Source organism: Scyliorhinus torazame, chromosome 20 (genome assembly GCF_047496885.1).
Source record: "Scyliorhinus torazame isolate Kashiwa2021f chromosome 20, sScyTor2.1, whole genome shotgun sequence".
NCBI lineage: Eukaryota > Metazoa > Chordata > Chondrichthyes > Carcharhiniformes > Scyliorhinidae > Scyliorhinus > Scyliorhinus torazame.
Genome location: NC_092726.1, coordinates 31,644,076 through 31,664,010, shown reverse-complemented (window position 1 = coordinate 31,664,010; position 19,935 = coordinate 31,644,076). Strand labels below are relative to the sequence as shown.

General features: G+C 43.7%; 4 non-coding genes across 4 annotated transcripts; 3 read left to right on the top strand and 1 right to left on the bottom strand.

Annotated features, from left to right (window-relative positions):
- The first annotated feature begins 457 nt into the window (after positions 1-457).
- LOC140397738 (U2 spliceosomal RNA) lies at positions 458-648 on the top strand. Its single transcript, XR_011937167.1, has one exon. It is a non-coding gene; the product is annotated as a U2 spliceosomal RNA (small nuclear RNA).
- A 786-nt stretch (positions 649-1,434) lies between these two features.
- Positions 1,435-1,625, top strand: LOC140397647 (U2 spliceosomal RNA). Its single transcript, XR_011937080.1, has one exon. It is a non-coding gene; the product is annotated as a U2 spliceosomal RNA (small nuclear RNA).
- A 5,370-nt stretch (positions 1,626-6,995) lies between these two features.
- LOC140397844 (U2 spliceosomal RNA) lies at positions 6,996-7,185 on the top strand. The gene has a single exon (XR_011937269.1). It is a non-coding gene; the product is annotated as a U2 spliceosomal RNA (small nuclear RNA).
- Positions 7,186-10,481: 3,296 nt separating this feature from the next.
- On the bottom strand, positions 10,482-10,672 carry LOC140397829 (U2 spliceosomal RNA). Its single transcript, XR_011937257.1, has one exon. It is a non-coding gene; the product is annotated as a U2 spliceosomal RNA (small nuclear RNA).
- Positions 10,673-19,935: the final 9,263 nt, after the last annotated feature.

The following is a 19,935-nucleotide window of genomic DNA, read 5'->3' as shown; positions in this document are numbered from 1 at the left end:
GTGGCGACAGACTGAACGGCATCCTGTTTGGATGTAGGTATACATTCACGGCGTCTCTTTTAGTTCACCTGACTCCACGACCAACACGCCAGCGTGGAGCTCAGGGAGACTAGACATTGCCCTCTGTTGGATTCCGCCAGTAGTTGCTGTTTGCACGGATTGCCCTTTGTTCGGCAAAGGTGGTTATGACTTCGACTCCCTCTGTTGGGTGTCACTGGGCCTTCACAGCGTCTCCATTTCATCTGGTGACGTCAGGGGACGGCTTGCCAGATGATGTCTTCGTGTTGTGTTTTACTGGTTCTGCATGCACAGACTCCACCGTGCTCGGCCAAGCTGGAGGTTTCTTGACCAACAGTGAGCGTAGACTAAAAGTTCCAAAGCACAGTCGAGCGCAGCAAGGTGCACCTGAATGTCGGTGGAAGAGGAGGACAAGAGCCATTGCCGGAAAATATGGGCGATCGCTTCTCGGCTTTTTGGCTCAGATCAAGGGTAGTATCTGTTCTTATCAGTTTAATATCTGATGGGTCCTCAATCTGGGGACCGAATATTAAATTGATTTTTAGGACTCGGAGATGGTTCAGGGGTTTGCTCCTTCCTCTCCACGCATCAACCTGATCTTGCAGTGCTTTCAGGAATGGTGCCCTCTCCCAGCTTTGGGGCGCAACATGTATAAAAGCAGAAAATGCCGCAAAACCTGGCTTCCCCTTTTCGCTCTTGTCCAGTTGTCTCATCCTGACCAATTTAAGGCTTTTCAGGCTCCAAAGCATTGCTAGCTTTTCTGCTGGCGGGAGCTTCGTGCACGAATGTTGCGAGCCGATGGAGTCGCGGACTTGCGGCAGCCAGGCTCCGTTTTCAGCTGATATGCCACACAGTTTTCCTGCTGCTTTTTACAGGCCACTCACCTTCACACTTGGATGCCGACTTGCCTACTCCGCACTTCAGTTACCACATCCCTTCATCCTGCACAACGGGGAAGTGTGGCGACAGACTGAACGGCATCCTGTTTGGATGTAGGTACACCTTCACGGCGTCTCTTTTCGTTCTCCTGACTCCACGACCAACACGCCAGGGTGGAGTTCAGGGAGACTAGACATTGCCCTCTGTTGGATTCCGCCAGTACTTGCTGCTTGCACGGATTGCCCTTTGTTCGGCAAAGGTGGAGATTACTTCGACTCCCTCCGTTGGGTGTCACTGTGCCTACACAGCGTCTCCATTTCATCTGGTGACGACAGGGGGCGGCTTGCCAGACGATGTCTTCGTGTTGTGTTTTACTGTTTCTGCATGCACAGACTCCACCGTGCTCGGCCAAGCTGGAGGTTTCTTGACCAACAGTGAGCGTAGACTAAAAGTTCCAAAGCACAGTCGAGCGCAGCAAGGTGCACCTGAATGTCGGTGGATGAGGAGGACAAGAGCCATTTCCGGAAAATATGGGCTATCGCTTCTCGGCCTTTTGGCTCAGATCAAGTGTAGTATCTGTTCTTATCAGTTTAATATCTGATATGTCCTCAATCTGGGGACCGAATATTAAATTGATTTTTAGAACTCGGAGATGGTTCAGGGGCTTGCTCCTTCCGCTCCACGCATCAACCTGGTCTTGCAGTGCTTCCAGGAATGGTGCCTTCACCCCGCTTTGGGGCGAAAATGTATAAAAGCAGAAAATGCCGCAAAACCTTCCTATCCCTTTTCTCTGTTGTCCAGTTGCCTCATCCTGACCAATTTAAGGCATTTCAAGCTCCAAAGCATTGCTAACTTTTCTGCTGGCGGGAGCTTCGTGCACTAATGTTGCGAGCCGATGGACTCGAGGACTTTCGGCAGCCAGGCTCCGTTTTAAGCTGATATGCCGCACAGATTTCCTGCTGCTTTTTACAGGCCACTCACCCTCACCCTCGGATGCCGACTTGCCTTCTCCGCACTTCAGTTACCACATCCCTTCATCCTGCACAACGGGGAAGTATGGCGACAGACTGAACGGCATCCTCTTTGGATGTAGGTATACCTTCACGGCGTCTCTTTTCGTTCTCCTGAGTCCACGACCAACACGCTCGGGTGGAGCTCAGGGAGACTAGACATTGCCCCCTGTTGGATACCGCCAGTACTTGCTGCTTGCACGGATTGCCCTTTGTTCGGCAAAGGTGGAGATTTCTTCGACTCCCTCCGTTGGGTGTCACTGGCCTTCACAGCGTCTCCATTTCATCTGGTGGCGACAGGGGACGGCTTGCCAGACGATGTCTTCCTGTTGTGTTTTACTTGGTTCTGCATGCTCAGACTCCACCGTGCTCGGCCAAGCTGGATGTCTCTTGACCAACAGTGAGCGTAGACTGAAAGTTCCAAAGCACAGTCGAGCGCAGCAATAGCGCACAACAGTCCATCAATTGTATTTAAACAGTGCCCTCGAGTCAATTAAATGCATTTCAACAGTGCCCGATTGTGAATCAAATGCATTTAAACAGTGCCCTAAGTTAAATCAAATGCATTCAAACAATGCCCTACAGTAAACCAAACGTTTTTGAACAGTGCTTTCTAGTAAATCAAATGTATTTAAATAGTGCCGTACAGTAAATGAAATGCATTTAAACAGTGACACAGTAAATCAAATGTATTTAAACAGGCGCTGCAATAAATTAAATGCGTTTAAACAGTGCCCTACCGGAAACTAAATGCATTTAAAAAGTGCCATGAAGTAAATCAAATGCATTCAAACAGTGCCCTCCAGTGAGCCAAATATATTAAATCGTGATTTATAGTAAATTAATTGCATTTAAACAGTGCCTGACAGTAAATCAAAAGTATTTAAATTTGCGCCTTGGAATAAATTAAATGCGTTTACACAGTGTCCGACACGAAATCAAACGCATTGAAACAATGCCCTCCAGTAAGTCAAGTGCATTTAAACAGTGCCCGGCAGCAAACTAAAGGCATTTAAACAGTGCCCTGCAGTAAATCAAATGCATTTAAACTGCCCGACAGTAAATCAAATGTATTTAAACAGTGCCCCAGAATACATCCAAAGTATTTAAACAGTGTACTGCAGTAAATCAAATATAATTAAATAACGCACAACAGTCCATCAAATGTATTTAAACAGTGCCCCAGAATAAATCCAAAGCATTTAAACAGTGTACTGCAGTAAATCAAATATAATTAAAAAGCGCACAACAGTCCATCAAATGCATTTAAACATTGCCCTCGAGTCAATTAAATGCATTTAAACAGTGCCCTACAGTAAATCAAATGCATTTGAACAGTGGCCTAAAATAAATCAATTATATCTAAACGGTGCCAAATGTATTTAAACAGTTCTTTATAGTAAATTAAATGCATTTAAACAGTGCCGACAATGAATCAAATGTATTTAAACAGTGCCCCGACAGTCAATCAAATGCGTTTAAACACTGCGCAAGAGTAAAACAAATACTTTTAAACAGTGCACCACAGTAAATCAAATGCATTTAAACAGTGCCCTACAGTAAATCAAATGCATTTAAACAGTGCCCCACAGTAAATCAAATGCATTTAAACAGTGCCCAACAGTAAATCAAATGCATTTTGTTCCCTACAGTAAACTAATTGCATTTAAATAGTGCCCGATACTCAAATGCATTTAAACATTGCCCTCCTGTGAATCAAAAGCATTTAAACATTGTTCTACGTTAAATCAAATGCATTTATACAGTGCCCTACAGTAAACCAAATGCATTTAAACAGTGCCCTATAGTCAATCAAATGTATTTAAACAGTGCCCTACAGTCAAACGGACCTTATTTAAACAGAGCCTTACAGTAACACACCAATTAAAAGTGCCCTACTGTAATCGGACTTAAAATGTGCCCGATAATAAATCATGTTTTTAAACATTAAACATGTTTATGTAAAGCGAATTGCTTTGGAGACCTAAAAAACAACTTTCCCGAGGCCAGTATATGCCCTTCCAAAAACTGAACGGGATCCAGCCAAAATAATACTGTTCCATATTTCTATCCAGCATATTAATTCTGCTCCATTTTAATATGCAGCCATATTAAAACGGCTCCATATTAATACTGTTCCATATTAATACTCTTCCACATTAATACTGTTCCATATTAATACTGTTCCATATTCGTGCTGCTTCATTTTAAGATCGTTACAAATGAGTACTGTTCCCTATTAATGTCCAGCATATAAACATTGTTCCATATTAATATTCGCTCATATTATAACTTTTCCATCTTCGTAGTGTTCCATATTAATACTGTTCTATATGATTACTGTTACATATTAATATCCAGCCATGTTAAAGCTGTTCCATATTAGTACTGTTCCATATTAATATCTGGCCATTTTAATATCCGGCTATATTAACACTGTTCCATACTAATACAGTTCCATATTAACATCCAGCCACATTCCATATTAATAATAATTATCTTTGTCCCAAGTAGTCTTACATTAACACAACAACGAAGTTACTGTGAAAAGCCCTTCGTCGCCACATTCTGGCGCCTGTTCGGGGACACAGAGGGAGAATTCAGAATGTCCAATTCACCTAACAAGCACGTCTTTCGGGCCTTGTGGGAGGAAACCGGAGCACCCGCAGGAAATGCACGCAGACACCGGGAGAACATGCAGGCTCCGCAAAGAGAGTGACCCAATCTAGGAATCAAATCTGGGACCCTGGAGCTGTGACGATATGGTTCCATATTAATACTGTTCCATATTAGTACTGTTCCATATTAATATTCAGCCATATCAATACTATTCCATATTAATACGGTTCCAAGTTAATATGCAGCCATATTAATACTGCTCCATATGAATAATGTTCCATATTAATATCCAGCCACATTAATGCTGTTCCATACCAATATGGTTCCATATTAATATGCAGCCAGATTAATACGTTTTTGCTCAATGCCTGCTACCCCGCCCCCCACATGGAGGTTGGACATGGCCCGACTTGCCCAGAATGCTTTGTGCAAGAAAATATCACAGGCCACAGATGACTATATTATTAATAAATAGAATGGGGAAGTCCCGCCCTTCACGCTCTGGGAGGCCACGAAGGCTGAGATCAGGGGTGATATCATGGCCAAGAACGCACGTAGAGACAAGGTAGAGAGGGCGGATAGGCGACAGTTGTGGAATCCATACTGGAGGTAGACAGGCGATACTCTGAGGGCCCGAACAAAGAACTCCTGGCGGAGAGGAAAAAGCTACAAATGGACTTTGATCTGCTCTCCACGAGGGAAGCATTGCAGCAACTCCGCCAGGTACGGGAGACCCTTTACGAACACGGAGATAAAGCCAGCCACTGCTGGTTCGCCAGCTGAGAAAGCAGGCAGCCACGGGGGTAATAGCTCAGATTAGAAGCAGCAGACCGAATCCAGTGGCAGAGGCAAAAAATGTCTACGAGGCATTTGAGACCTTCTACCGGGGGCTATTCACCTACAAGCCCTCAGCTTAGGGATGAAACAGTTCATCGATGGATGGGACACGCCAGTTCGGACACAGGCTGAAAATGGGACTGGAAGCACCTGTAAAACTGGGAGAAGGATAGCGCAGTGGTGAGCCCTCGTTCCTCATGGTCCCGCCCGCCCCACACATCCCTGTGACGATGGATGTGGCTGTCCTGCAACCCAGTTTTGTGTAGAAGCTGGGATTCGTCTTTCTGGAGCGCAGGAGGTTAGGGGGAATTTAAACAAGTCTTCAACGTCATAAAGATTTTTTTTTAATGATAGAAATGGATAGATCCTCTGCCCCCAATTGCTCGACTGCATAAATCCCACCTTAGTTAGTGTCCCAATCCACCGGACTTTCCACAATACCATATCCAGCTATGCTCAGGAAGAATAATTGTTTTCCTATCCAGCCGACTGTTCTATATTGAAGAAGCTGGTGAACTTTAGAAGGACAATTCTGCCTTCCTATCCACACTGCTGTTCACACATCAGTGCACTACGTCGAGATATACTTTGGACTGACTTTTCTGTGTCATTTTTGGCTCTATTGTTCATAAAAACAGATCAAGCTGAGCTGTACGAGATCTGCGTGTCCCCAGTGCGCTCTGCTGAACACATCCAGATATAGTCTGGAGTAATATTTCGCTCTTCCGTTCTAACCTGGTGCTCCAACGGACACATGCACCTGCCCTGCAGCCGAACATGTATGTGTTTCATTTCCCAACCACTGTCCACACCCACTGACCCAAGCTGTACTTCAGAAGCCAATCTGCCTGTGCCATTCGCCTTGGATTGTTTCGAAATCCCACGTCAGGCTCGAATGCAGGTTACGATTCTTTATAGAATCATAGAATCCCTACAGAGCGGAAGGCGGGTCATTCGGCCCAACGAGTCTGCACCAGCCCTTAGAAAGAGCAACCTATTTAAGCCCACACCGCCACCCTATCCACATTCCCGCAACCCAAACTAACCTAAAGGGCAATTTAGCACGGCGAATCCACCTGACTTGCACATATTTGGACTGTGGGAGGAAAACAGAGAACCCAGAGGAAACCGTGTCAGAGAAAGTGCAAACTCCACATGGACAGACATCCGAGGCTGGAATTGAACCTGGGTTGCTGGCGCGCTGAGGCAAGCGTCCAAACTACTGTGACACCGGATTGCAGCCTCCTGGACTCTGCACTGCACAGATTCACCGTGTAGAACAATCTCTGGGGTCTCTGACAGCCTCTTTTTTGTTTTACAATGAAATACACAGTTCTTAAAATTTAGAGTAGTCAATAATTTTTCCAATTTATGGTGGCTAATCCACCTACCTCTCACATCTTTGAGTTGTGGGGTGAGACTCACGCAGAACCGGGGAGAATGTGCAAACTCCACGCGGCCAGTGACCCGGGGCCGGGGTCGCAATGTGGACTGGGAACTTCAGGAAATTAGGAGAGCAAAAACGGTACATGAAAGTATACAGGCAGGTAAAATGAACGAACGTCCTAAGTAATTTTACCAGCTCATTAAGGGTAAAAGGATAACTCGGGAAATAGCCGGAAAACATGGGCTATCGCTTCTCGGCCTTTTGGTTCAGATCAAGTGTAGTATCTGTTCTTATCAGTTTAATATCTGGTATGTCCCCTTCGGGGGACCGAATATTAAATTGATTTTTGGGACACGGAGATGGTTCAGGGGCTTTCTTGCTCCGCTCCAGGCATCAACCTGGTCTTGCAATGTTTCCAGGAATGGTGCCTTCACCCCGCTCTGGGCACAAATAGTGCAAAAGCAGAAAATGGCGCAAAACCTGGCTTCCCCTCTTCTGTCTTGTCCAGTTGTCTCATCCTGACCAATTAAAAAAATTTCAGGCTCCAGAGCATTGCTAGCTTTTCTGCTGGCGGGTGCTTCGCGCACTAATGTCGTGAGCCTAAGGGCTCGCGGACTTGCGGCAGCCAGGCTCCGTTTTCAGCTGATATGCCAAACAGATATCCTGCTGCTTTTTACAGGCCACTCACCCTCACCCTCGGATGCCGACTTGCCTTCTCCTCACTTCAGTTACCACATCCCTTCATCCTGCACAACGGGGAAGTGTGGCGACAGACTGAGCGGCATCCTGATTTGGATGTAGGTATACCTTCACGGCGTCTCTTTTCGTTCTCGTGACTCCACGACCAACACGCCAGGGTGGAGCTCAGGGAGACTAGACATTGCCCCCTGTTGGATTCCGCCAGTACTCGCTGCTTGCACGGATTGCCCTTTGTTCGGCAAAGGTGGAGATTTCTTCGACTCCCTCCGTTGGGTGTCACTGGGACTTCACAGCGTCTCCATTTAATCTGGTGACGACAGGGGGCGGCTTGCCAGACGATGTCTTCCTGTTGTGTTTTACTGGTTCTGCATGCACAGACTGCACCGTGCTCGGCCAAGCTGGAGGTCTCTTGACCAACAGTGACCGTAGACTAAAAGTTCCAAAGCACAGTCGAGCGCAGCAAGGTGCTCCTGAAAGTCGGTGGACGAGGAGGACAAGAGCCATAGCCGGAAAATATTGGCTATCGCTTCTCGGCCTTTTGCCTGAGATCAAGTGTAGTCTCATTTAATCGTTGGAAGCTGAGGATCTCGATGACGATCGTGGATTGGAGAACTCGGAGGAATTGAAGTCGTCAAAGAGGAAACGTTTGGAGCCCGGCTGCTATTGGTGGATCTACATACTGGACTAAACCTCTGGTTTAGGCCTAACGCCGAAACAGTTCAGACCCAACGTACGAGCTATGGATGCAGCTGCATCCCGACCACCAGGCTGGGGAGTGCGAAACACTGTCCGAGTCACAGTGAAGAAAACGGAAGGAGAGTCACCTTTGGATCGGATACTCTTCGTGAAGCGGGTGCTGCTCGAGTGTTGTGGGTTTAAAGCAACAGAAATCTTCTGCTTGCAAAACTTCCCCAAGAATGGTTTCTTTGATGTCACCTTCAAGAGCGTCGCAGCGTGCATCAAATTCTTGAACGTCTTCTAGGAAAAAGGTAACCAGAGTCCCCTGTCGATCCTGACTGCGGAGCCTCTGTTTACGCTACCGGCACAGCGAAATCGGGTTGTTACACTGCACACGTACAAACCCCACGTCCCTGTGTCTGATGTGCTCACGTTCCTCGCCAGGTACGCTGAACTGAAAGTGACAGCGTGCAAGTGAAAGACACCTTCGGCATCTGGACAAGTGAGCACCAGGTCAAGGTGACCCTAAGAACGGACAGCAACGGAGCCATCCTGCATCCCCCCTCAAATTTCGCCATTGGAGTAAATCGTGGCTACCTCTACTACGTGGGACAGCCACGAGTATGCCACGCCTGTGGCAAAACGGGGCATGTTGCCGCAAACTGCAGTGTGACCTTCTGCAAGAACTGCAGGCAGGAGGAACACATGACTAAGGACTGCAAGGAAGACAAGTGCTGCAACCTGTGTGGGGAGGCCGGCCATCTTTACAGGGCCTGCCCGAAACGCGGGGCGACATATGCACAGATCATCAGCAGCGGAGTCAAAAAGGCGACCAGAGAGGAGGTGCATACACCCTCCACCGAAAAAGACACCACGGTTCAGAATGAGGAAAAGCAACAGAAGGGCCCCCAACAAAAAGAGGAGGCCCCAGCACCTCCTGACAACCCAACCCCAGCCCCATCTGATGAGGAACACTCAATGGAAGAGGAAGAGGATGGGACAAAGAATAAAGAGCCCTGGGAAACCGTGAACAGGGACAAACGTAAGAGGAAACAAAAAAACAAACTGAAGAACCCCCTGAGGGGTAGTGGCAAAAAGCGACACCTCTCAGCCGGCGCACTTCGTGCCGACACCTCATCCGATGAGGGAAAACAGGACAAGAATCGGCCTTAGATAAAGAGGCAAAGCACCAACGTGGAACGGAAGGCACAGACCCCCCAGACCACCGACCGGGAAGAAAACAAGGTCACAGACCAACCCCCGATAGTAACGAGCAGCAACAACCCAGGTGAAGACCGGCCTGCAACCCCAACACCTACTGACTGCCACGACGAACCCCAGGGCTACACCACCCCCCCCCCCCGCCCCCCAATGCATCTGCATCAAAATCACGCGGCCAGTACGGACCAGAACAGTTTTCTCAGCCCTGCAACTGTGCTAAAGTTTGCGAGCACCACCGGCATGCTGGGGAACATTTAACAGCTGGAACAGCCAACTGTATAGACTCTGGACTCTTGAGACGGGTAAATCTATCTTTTTATAATGGGTTTAAAAATTGCATCCATAAATGTGCGAAGCATCAAAGATACTTCGCGGTGTGTAGCCACACTCAACTATTTGGCAAATGTAAAAGCTGACCTACTGTTCCTGCAGGAGTGCGGAATTCCGCACCTCAGCAACTACAGACGCTGGTCGAGCTGGTGGTCCCACGGGCCATCCATCTGGTCAGGAGGAAACGACTGCCGCTCCTCCGGCCTGGGTATTCTGCTGCGGGGAGGCAACTTCACCATCTCCGACGTTAAGGAGGTGGTGGGCGGGCGCCTCCTCGTAGCAGACGTGAAATACAAAAACACCCCTCTCAGACTTATTAATGTGTACGCCCCGGCCGTAAAAAGTGAGCGGCTGTCAGTTCTTCAGCAACTCCCACTGCTGTTGGCCACCTCCAAGCCGGTCATCCTGGGTGCTGACTTCAACTGCATCATCGATGCGGCTGGACGATCCAGCAAAGCCGACAGCAAACTAGACGCTACGTCCAGACTCCTGATGGAAACGGTAAAAGACGCCAAGCTGCTCGACGTCTGCAGCAACCCTGCAGACGGCGCGCAGCGTAGATACACATGGTCACGGCCAGACGGGTCCGTCCGCTCCAGGATAGACTTCTTTTTTGTGTCCCGAGCTTTCACGGTCAGGTCCACCGACGTAACGCCGGTGTTCTTCTCTGACCACTGCCTCCTACTGGCCGACTGCCACCTGCAGGAAGACCAGGGGTAGGATGAGACAACTGGACAAGAGAGAAGAGGGGAAGCCAGGTTTTGCGCCATTTTCTGCTTTTGCACTATTTGTACCCAAAGCGGGGTGAAGGCACCATTCCTGGAAACATTGCAAGACCAGGTTGATGCCTGGAGCGGAGCAAGAAAGCCCCTGAACCATCTCCGTGTCCCAAAAATCAATTTAATATTCGGTCCCCCGATAAGGGACATACCAGATATTAAACTGATAAGAACAGATACTACACTTGATCTGAACCAAAAGGCCGAGAAGCGATAGCCCATGTTTTCCGGCTATTTCCCTAGTTATCCTTTTACCCTTAATGAGCTGGTAAAATTAATTAGGACGTTCGTTCATTTTACCTGCCTGTATGCTTTCATGTACCGTTTTTGCTCTCCTAATTACCAGTGTGGATAGGAAGGCAGAATTGTCCTTCTAAAGTTCACCAGCTTCTTCAATATAGGACAGTCGGCTGGATAGGAAAACAATTATTCTTCCTGAGTCTTGCTGGATATGGTATTGTGGAAAGTCCGGTGGATCGGGACACTAACTAAGGTGGGATTTATGCAGTCGAGCAATTGGGGGCAGAGGATCTATCCATTTCTATCATTAAAAAAAAATCTTTATGACGTTGAAGACTTGTTTAAATTCCCCATAACCTCCTGCGCTCCAGAAAGACGAATCCCAGCTTCTACACACAACTGGGTTGCAGGACAGCCACATCCATCGTCACAGCGATGTGTGGGGCGGGCGGGACCATGGGGAACGAGGGCTCACCACTGCGCTATCCTTCTCCCAGTTTTACTGGTGCTTCCAGTCCCATTTTCAGCCTGTCTCACAACTGGCGTGTCCCGTCCATCGATGAACTGTTTCATCCCTAAGCTGAGGGCTTGTAGGTAAATAGCCCCCGGTAGAAGGTCTCAAATGCCTCGTAGACACTTTTTGGCTCTGCCACTGGATTCGGTCTGCTGCTTCTAATCTGAGCTATTACCCCCGTGGCTGCCTGCTTTCTCAGCTGGCGAACCAGCAGTGGTTGGCTTTATCTCCGTGTTCGTAAAGGGTCTCCCGTACCTGGCGGAGTTGCTGCAATGCTTCCCTCGTGGAGAGCAGATCAAAGACCATTTGTAGCTTTTTCCCCTCCGCCAGGAGTTCCTTTGTCGGGATCTCAGAGTATCGCCTGTCTACCTCCAGTATGGAGTCCACAACTGTCGCCTAGCCGCCCTCTCTACCTTGTCTCTACGTGCGTTCTTGGCCATGATATCACCCCTGATCACAGCCTTCGTGGCCTCCCAGTGCGTGAAGGGCGGGACTTCCCCATTCTAGTTATTAACAATATAGTCATCTGTGGCCTGTGATATTTTCTTGCACAAAGCCTTATGGGCATGTCGGGCCATGTCCAACCTCCATGTGGGGGGCGGGGTAGCAGGCATTGAGCAAAAACGTATTAATCTGGCTGCATATTAATATGGAACCATATTGATATGGAACAGCATTAATGTGGCTGGATATTAATATGGAACATTATTCATATGGAGCAGTATTAATATGGCTGCATATTAACTTGGAACCGTATTAATATGGAATAGTATTAATATGGCTGAATATCAATATGGAACAGCACTATTATGGAACAGTATTAATATGGAACCATATCTTCACAGCTCCAGGGTCCCAGATTTGATTCCGAGCTTGGGTCACTCTCTTTGCGGAGCCTGCATGTTCTCCCGGTGTCTGCGTGCATTTCCTGCGGGTGCTCCGGTTTCCTCCCACAAGGCGCGAAAGACGTGCTTGTTAGGTGAATTGGACATTCTGAATTCTCCCTCTGTGTACCCGAACAGGCGCCAGAATGTGGCGACGAAGGGCTTTTCACAGTAACTTCGTTGTTGTGTTAATGTAAGACTACTTGTGACAAAGATAATTATTATTAATATGGAATGTGGCTGGATGTTAATATGGAACTGTATTACTGTGGAACAGTGTTAATATAGCCGGCTTTTAAAATGGCCAGATATTAATATGGAACAGTACTAATATGGAACAGTGTTAACATGGCTGGATATTAATATGGAACAGTAATCATATAGAACAGTATTAATATGGAACACTACTTATATTGAAAAGTTATAATATGAGCGAGTATTAAAATGGAACAATGTTTATATGCTGGACATAAATATATAACAGTACTCATTTGCAATGGTCTTAAAATGAAGCAGCACGAATATGGAACAGTATTAATATGGAACAGTATTAATGTGGAAGAGTATTAATATGGAACAGTATTAATATGGAGCCGTTTTAATATGGCTGCATATTAAAATGGAGCAGAATTAATATGCTGGATAGAAATATGGAACAGTATTATTTTGGCTGGATCCCGTTCAGTTTCTGGAAGGGCATATACTGGCCTCGGGAAAGGTGTGTTTTAGGTCTCCAAAGAAATTCGCTTGACATAAACATGTTTAATGTTTAAAAACATGATTTATTATCGGGCACATTTTAAGTCCGATTACAGTAGGGCACTTTTAATTGGTGTGTTACTGTAAGGCTCTGTTTAAATAAGGTCCGTTTGACTGTAGGGCACTGTTTAAATACATTTGATTGACTATAGGGCACTGTTTAAATGCATTTGGTTTACTGTAGGGCACTGTATAAATGCATTTGATTTCCTGTAGGGCACTGTTTAAATGCATTTTATTTACTGCAGGGCACTGTTTAAATGCATTTGGTTTACTGTAGGGCACTGTATAAATGCATTTGATTTACTGTAGGGCACTGTTTAAATGCATTTATTTACTATGGGCACTGTTAAAATGCATTTGATTTATTGTAAGGCACAGTTTAAATGCATTTCACTTACTTCACTGCACTCTTTAAACGCATTTGGTTTACAACAGGGCACTGTTTAAATTCATTTAATTTACTGTAGGGCACTAATTATATGCATTTGAGTGTTGGGAACTCTTTAAATGCATTTAGTTAACTGTCAGAAACTGTTTAAAAGCATTTCGTATCCTGTAGGGCACTGTTTGAATGCATTTGATTCAATGCAGGGCATTTTTTAAATGCATTTAGTTCACTGTAGGATACTGTTTAAATGTATTTGAATTATTGTAGCGCCTGTTTAAAAACATTTGATTTACTATGTCACTGTTTAAATGCATTTGATTTACTGTAGGGCACTGTTTAAATGCATTTGATTTAACGTAGAACACTGTTTAAATGCTTTTGATTTACAGGAGGGCAATGTTTAAATGCATTTGAGTATCGGGCACTGTTTAAATGCAATTAGTTTACTGTAGGGAACTAAATGCATTTGATTTACTGTTGGGCACTGTTTAAATGCATTTGATTTACTGTAGGGCACGGTTTAAATGCATTTGATTTACTGTAGGGCACATTTTAAATGCATTTGATTTAACGTAGAACACTGTTTAAATGCTTTTGATTTACAGGAGGGCAATGTTTAAATGCATTTGAGTATCGGGCACTGTTTAAATGCATTTGATTTACTGGAGGGCACTGTTTAAATGCATTTAATTTACTGTGGTGCACTGTTTAAAAGTATTTGTTTTACTCTAGCGCAGTGTTTAAACGCATTTAATTGACTGTCGGGGCACTGTTTAAATACATTTGATTTATTGTCGGCACTGTTTAAATGCATTTAATTTACTATAAAGAACTGTTTAAATACATTTGGCACTGTTTAGATATAATTGACTTATTTTAGGCCACTGTTCAAATGCATTTGATTTACTGTAGGGCACTGTTTAAATGCATAATTGACTCGAGGGCACTGTTTAAATACATTTGATGGACTGTTGTGCGCTATTTAATTATATTTGATTTACTGCAGTACACTGTTTAAATACTTTGGATGTATTCTGGGGCACTGTTTAAATGCATTTGATTTACTGCAGGGCACTGTTTAAATGCCGTTAGTTTGCTGTCGGGCACTGTTTAAATGCACTTGACTTACTGTAGGGCATTGTTTCAATGCGTTTGATTTCGTGTCGGACACTGTGTAAACGCATTTAATTTATTCTAGGGCACAAATTTAAATACTTTTGATTTCCTGTCAGGCACTGTTTAAATGCAATTAATTTACTATAAATCACGATTTAAATATATTTGGCTCACTGTAGGGCACTGTTTGAATGCATTTGATTTACTTCAGGGCACTTTTTAAATGCATTTAGTTTCCGGTAGGGCATTGTTTAAACGCATTTGATTTATTGCAGCGCCTGTTTAAATACATTTGATTTACTGTGTCGCTGTTTAAATCCATTTCATTTACTGTAGGGCACTATTTAAATGCATTTGATTTACTATAAAGCACTGTTCAAAAACGTTTGGTTTACTGCAGGGCATTGTTTAAATACATTTGATTTAACTTAGGGCACTGATTAAATGCATTTGATTTACAGTCGGGCACTGTTCAAATGCATTTAATTGACTCGAGGGCACTGTTTAAATACAATTGATGGACTGTTGTGCGCTATTTAATTATATTTGATTTACTGCAGTGCACTGTTTAAATACTTTGGATTTATTCTGGGCACTGTTTCTGTACATTTGATTTACTGTAGGGCACTGATTAAATGCCTTTAGTTTGCTGTAGGAAAAAGAAAGGGAGAAAGAAAGAGATAGAGAGGAATAAGAAAGGGAGAGAGACGGAAATGAATGAGAGAGAGAGAAGAAATAGAAAAAGCGAGAGAATAAAGTAGAAAAGGAAGAATAGCCCCAGCAGAACAAAGAGAAAGAGAAAGGGAGATACAGATCAGGGGGAAAAATAAAGAGAGAGAGTTTGAACTTCAGAAAAGAGCCATGAAACATGACAGTCAGTTAAAATTGGTAGACGCAAAGGGAAACGTACAGTTGGATGATAGTGATGAGGATAGTGAGAAAGAGCGTCAAAGTTGAAGGCTTGGTGGAATAGTTTTTTAATATGTCCAAGCATTGCCAAGGTTTGACGAGAAGGAGGTAGAAGCCTTTTTCATTTAATTTGAGAAGGTGGCAAAACAAATAAAATGGCCACAGGACATGTGGGTATTACTGATTCAAACAAAGCTGGAAGGTAGAGCCAGTGAAGTGTTTGCATCACTACCGCAGGAGGTATCTGGGACGTATGAGGAGGTGACAAAATCCATCGTAGGTGCATATGAACTCGGGCACGAAGCTCACTGACAAAGGTTTAGAAAATTAAAGAAAGAATTTGGTCATACATACATGGAGTTTGAAAGGCTCAAACAAATTAATTTTGATAGGTGGATAAGGGATTTGAAAATAGACCAAACGTACAAAGCTCTCAGAGAAATTATACTTTTGGAGGAGTTTAAAATTGAATTCCTGATGCAGTAAGCACTCATGTGCAAGAACAGAGGGTTAAAATTGCGAGATTAGCAGCAAAATGGCAGATGATTATGAATTAGTTCATAAATCAAAGCTTGGTTTCCGACATCAGTTTCAGCCTGTGAGGGATAGAAACTGGGGACATGAGAAATACTCAAGTGGTAAAAGTAAAGGTGATGTGATGGGATATAATAAGGAGAGTGTACCTCAGAGTAAAAATCCAGGAGGGTGGAAGAGACTTGAAAAGGTTCAAATGTTTTCACTGTAATAAACTAGGCCATGTAAAGTCACAGTGTTGGTGCTTGAAGAAAAGCGCTGGGAAGGCTGATGTGGTAAAACAGGGGTAAGATGTGGTAAGACAGTGGGGGTCGTTAAAGTGGTAAAGGAAAGCCCAAATGAAGCGAAGGAGGTGCAAACGATTGTACACCTGATCAAGAGGTAATTGATCAAATGGTGCCAGATCTATTTAAAGAATTTACTTGTGTTGGTAAAGGTTACTCATGTGTATCATGAGGAGTAGGTAAAGAAGTCACAATTTTAAGAGATACGGGAGCTAATCAATCTTTAATGGTAGGAGATGAGGAGTTACGTAGTTTGGGAAGAATGCTGCCAGAAAAGGTGGTAATATGTGGAATTCAGGGTGAGAGGAGTAGTGTTCAATTATATAAGGTAAGGTTGGAAAGTCCAGTGAAGAGGCGTGAGGTGGTAGTAGGAGTAATAGAGAAACTATCTTGTCCAGGAATACAGTTTATCTTGGGTAATGATATAGCTGAGTCGCAGGTGGGAGTGATGCCCACGGTGGTTGATAATCCAGTGGAAAATCAGACAACTGAAGTGTCGAAGTATTTTTCCGGATTCTGTCGTTACAAGGTCGCAAAGTCACAGGTTAAGACAGGAGGGGAATTCAGAGAGTGAAGATGAAGTTGAAGTGCAATTATCAGAAAGGATTTTTGATCAGATGGTTGACAAAGGTGGAGGATGAGGCGGATATTTTTAGTTCAGGAAAATTGGCAGAGTTACAACAGAAAGGTGTAGAAATAAAACGGATGTATCAGAAACATACACGCAAGAGTGTATAACAGAGTGTTATGACCGTTAAAGTAATGGCTTGATGAGAAAATGGAGACCTGTACATATGCAGGCGGATGAAAAGTGGGCAGAAGTTCATCAAGTAGTATTGCCGTTGGGTATGGAAAGGAGGTGTTGCGAGTTTCACATGAGGTACCAGTGGGAGGTCATTTGGGAATAAGGAAAACTTAAGCTAAAATACAAAAACAATTTTATTGGCCTGTACGCCAGAAAGATGTAATTAAATGTTGTCAGTCATGTCACACATGTCAAATGATAGGGAAACCTCAAGCAGTGATAAAAGCAGCGCCCTTAATACCCGTTGCAGCATTTGAGGAACCTTTTCCAAGGGTCCTAATTGATTGCGTAGGACAACTTCCTAAAACAAAATGTTGGAATCAATATCTTTTGGCGATAATGGAGGTGTCTACTAGGTTTCCGGAGGCCATTCCAGTAACATTACAGCTAAAAAGATTCTGGAGGAATTACTTAAATTATTTACTAGCAATAGACGACCCACAGAAATACAACCGGATCAAGGGTCAAATTTTACCTCCTGATTATTCAAAGAAGTTATGGATAGTTTAGGAATAAAACAATTTAAATCAACTGCGTACCACCCAGAATCGCAGGGAGTATTAGAAAGGTGATGTCAGAAATTAAAGACACTGTTGAGGGCTTAGTGTCACGATTATTGAGAGGATTTTGAGAAAGAAATTCCATTTGTACTGTTTGCAATTATGGATGCACCTACTGAGTCAACCAAATTTAGTCTTTTGAACTAATCTTTCGTCATGAGGTACGAGGGTCACTTAAATTGAGTAAGGAAAAACTGGTGAGTGAGTAATCAGAAATTACATTATTGGATTACGTGTCAAATTTCAGGGAACTATTAAATAGAGAAGGTCAATTGGCTAGACAACATTTAAAAGTTGCACAAAATGCGATGAAACGGGTAGCGGACAAGAAATCCAAAGTTTGTAGTTTCGCCTGTGGAGATCAAGCTTTAGTATTGTTCCAAGTGGGAGGTGAACTTTTAAAAGTTAGGTTTTGTGAACCATATCAGATTGAAAGGAAATTAAGTGAAATGAATTGCGTGGTAACAATACCAGATAAAAGGAAGACTCACCGAGTGTGTCATGTGAATATGCTTAAAAGGTGCTTGGAAAGGGAAGGAGAGAAAAAGGTTTTAATGATTCTAACTCAAAATGACCAACCAAATCCAGATGACTGTGAATTTGACACACCTCAAATTATATTGGAAAACGGGGATGTTCTTAAAAATTGGGATAAATTGTAGAGTTACCTTCCAGATGAAAAACGGACTGACCTGAAAGTTATCACATGGGCAAGTTTGTGGACATAAATTGGGAAGTACTAAAATGGCTATACATGATGTAGATGTTGGAAATGCTGTTCCATTCAAACGACATCCATGTAGACTTAATCCTTTAAAATTGGCACAGGTTAACAAAGAGATGGTGATTATGCTTTAAAATGGCATAATTGAAGTGGGTTGCAGCCAATGGAGCTCGCCCATAGTGATGATACCAATACCAGACGGTACCCAAGAGTTGTGTGTAGACAATAGAAAGGTTAATGCAGTTACAAGAACGGGCTCTTACCCTATCCCACGTTTGGAGAATTGCATTGAGAAAGTGGGACAATCAGCTTTTATTTCCAAACTGGATTTACTTAAGGGTTACTGGCAGGTACCTTTATCCGAAAGGGCGAAGGAGATTTCAGCTTTTGTGACTCCAGATGGTATATAACAATTCAAAGTTATGCCATTTGGCATGAAAAACGCCGAACCACGTTTAAATGGTTAACTAACAAAGTTGTTTCAGGATTACCCAATCGTGTGGTATACATCGACGATCTGATAGTTTTCAGCCAGACATGGAAAGAACAGTTGAAACGTCTGATGGAATTATTCGATCGACTTCAGGAGGCGGGTTTGGTGATAAACCTAGCCAAAAGTGAATTTGGAAAAACCCAAGTCACTTTCATTGCGAAGTTTCCGATACCCTCAAACGTCGGGAAATAATGCGATTTCTTGGCATGAGTGAATTTCATTAAACATTTAAGTAAAATTTCATGTTGAAAGTGACTGTCAATCGAGAAGGGCTTCAGTTGAAGGAAGAAAAACACAAATGGACTATATTATTATCCCTGTTTGCGTGTGTTGTTTTTAGAAACGCAAAAGTGTGTTTACTTCGTGCATTTCTTAAAGGATAGTGACAAGGTGAAAAATGAAACCATCTTGAAGTTGATGGTTTATATTTTTTCTTGGGCGGAGATGTCATGTGAGAGTACCTTTAAGAAATGGGTGCTTAAGAAATGTACCTTTAAGAAACGGGTGTTTATCAGTGATGTCAGAGTATGGGTGGAGCTGGGCTGTCTGGCAGCTTTTTACTTTCGTTTTAGGCTGTTTGCTGCAGGGTGTGTTTTAGTCTCAGTGTTGGAGCAGAAGCCAGACAGAGCAGGTGTACTCTTGATCTCTCTGCCATGAAGCGTCTATCTCTTGATCATTTGGTGAAGTCAGAATTATAAACGTTTTCAGGAGTGACGTTAACCAGATGTGCTTCTGTTTAAGGTTCTGTTTTTTGTAAGTCTTCTGGATGTTAAAAGGACAGCGTAAGCATTACTTAGTGTTGTATTCTTTGGGGGTTGTAGTTGAATTAATGGTTGCTAAGAAGTTCACTGTATGTTTTAAAAAGGTTAACTTAAATTCATAGAATAAACATCGATTTGTTTTTTAAAATATATTTTCCATTTCTGCTGTACCACTCCTGTAGAGTGGGCCGTGTGCTCCCCATACCACAGTCTATTAAAAGTTCTGGGTCAGGAGCGTGAGGTGAACTTCATGATACACTTTGGGAATCTCTAAACCCTGGCCCAGAACAAATAAGATTGATGTACTGTAGGCACTATTTAAGTACATTTGGTTTATTGTAGGACACTGTTTAAATGCGATTGATGTACAGTAGGGCACTGATTAAATGCATTTGGTTTACTGTAAAGTACTGTTTAAGTGCCTTTGATTTACTGTAGTACACTGTTTAAATACATTTGATTTAATGTCGGGCACTGTTTAATTACCTTCAGTTAACTGTCGGG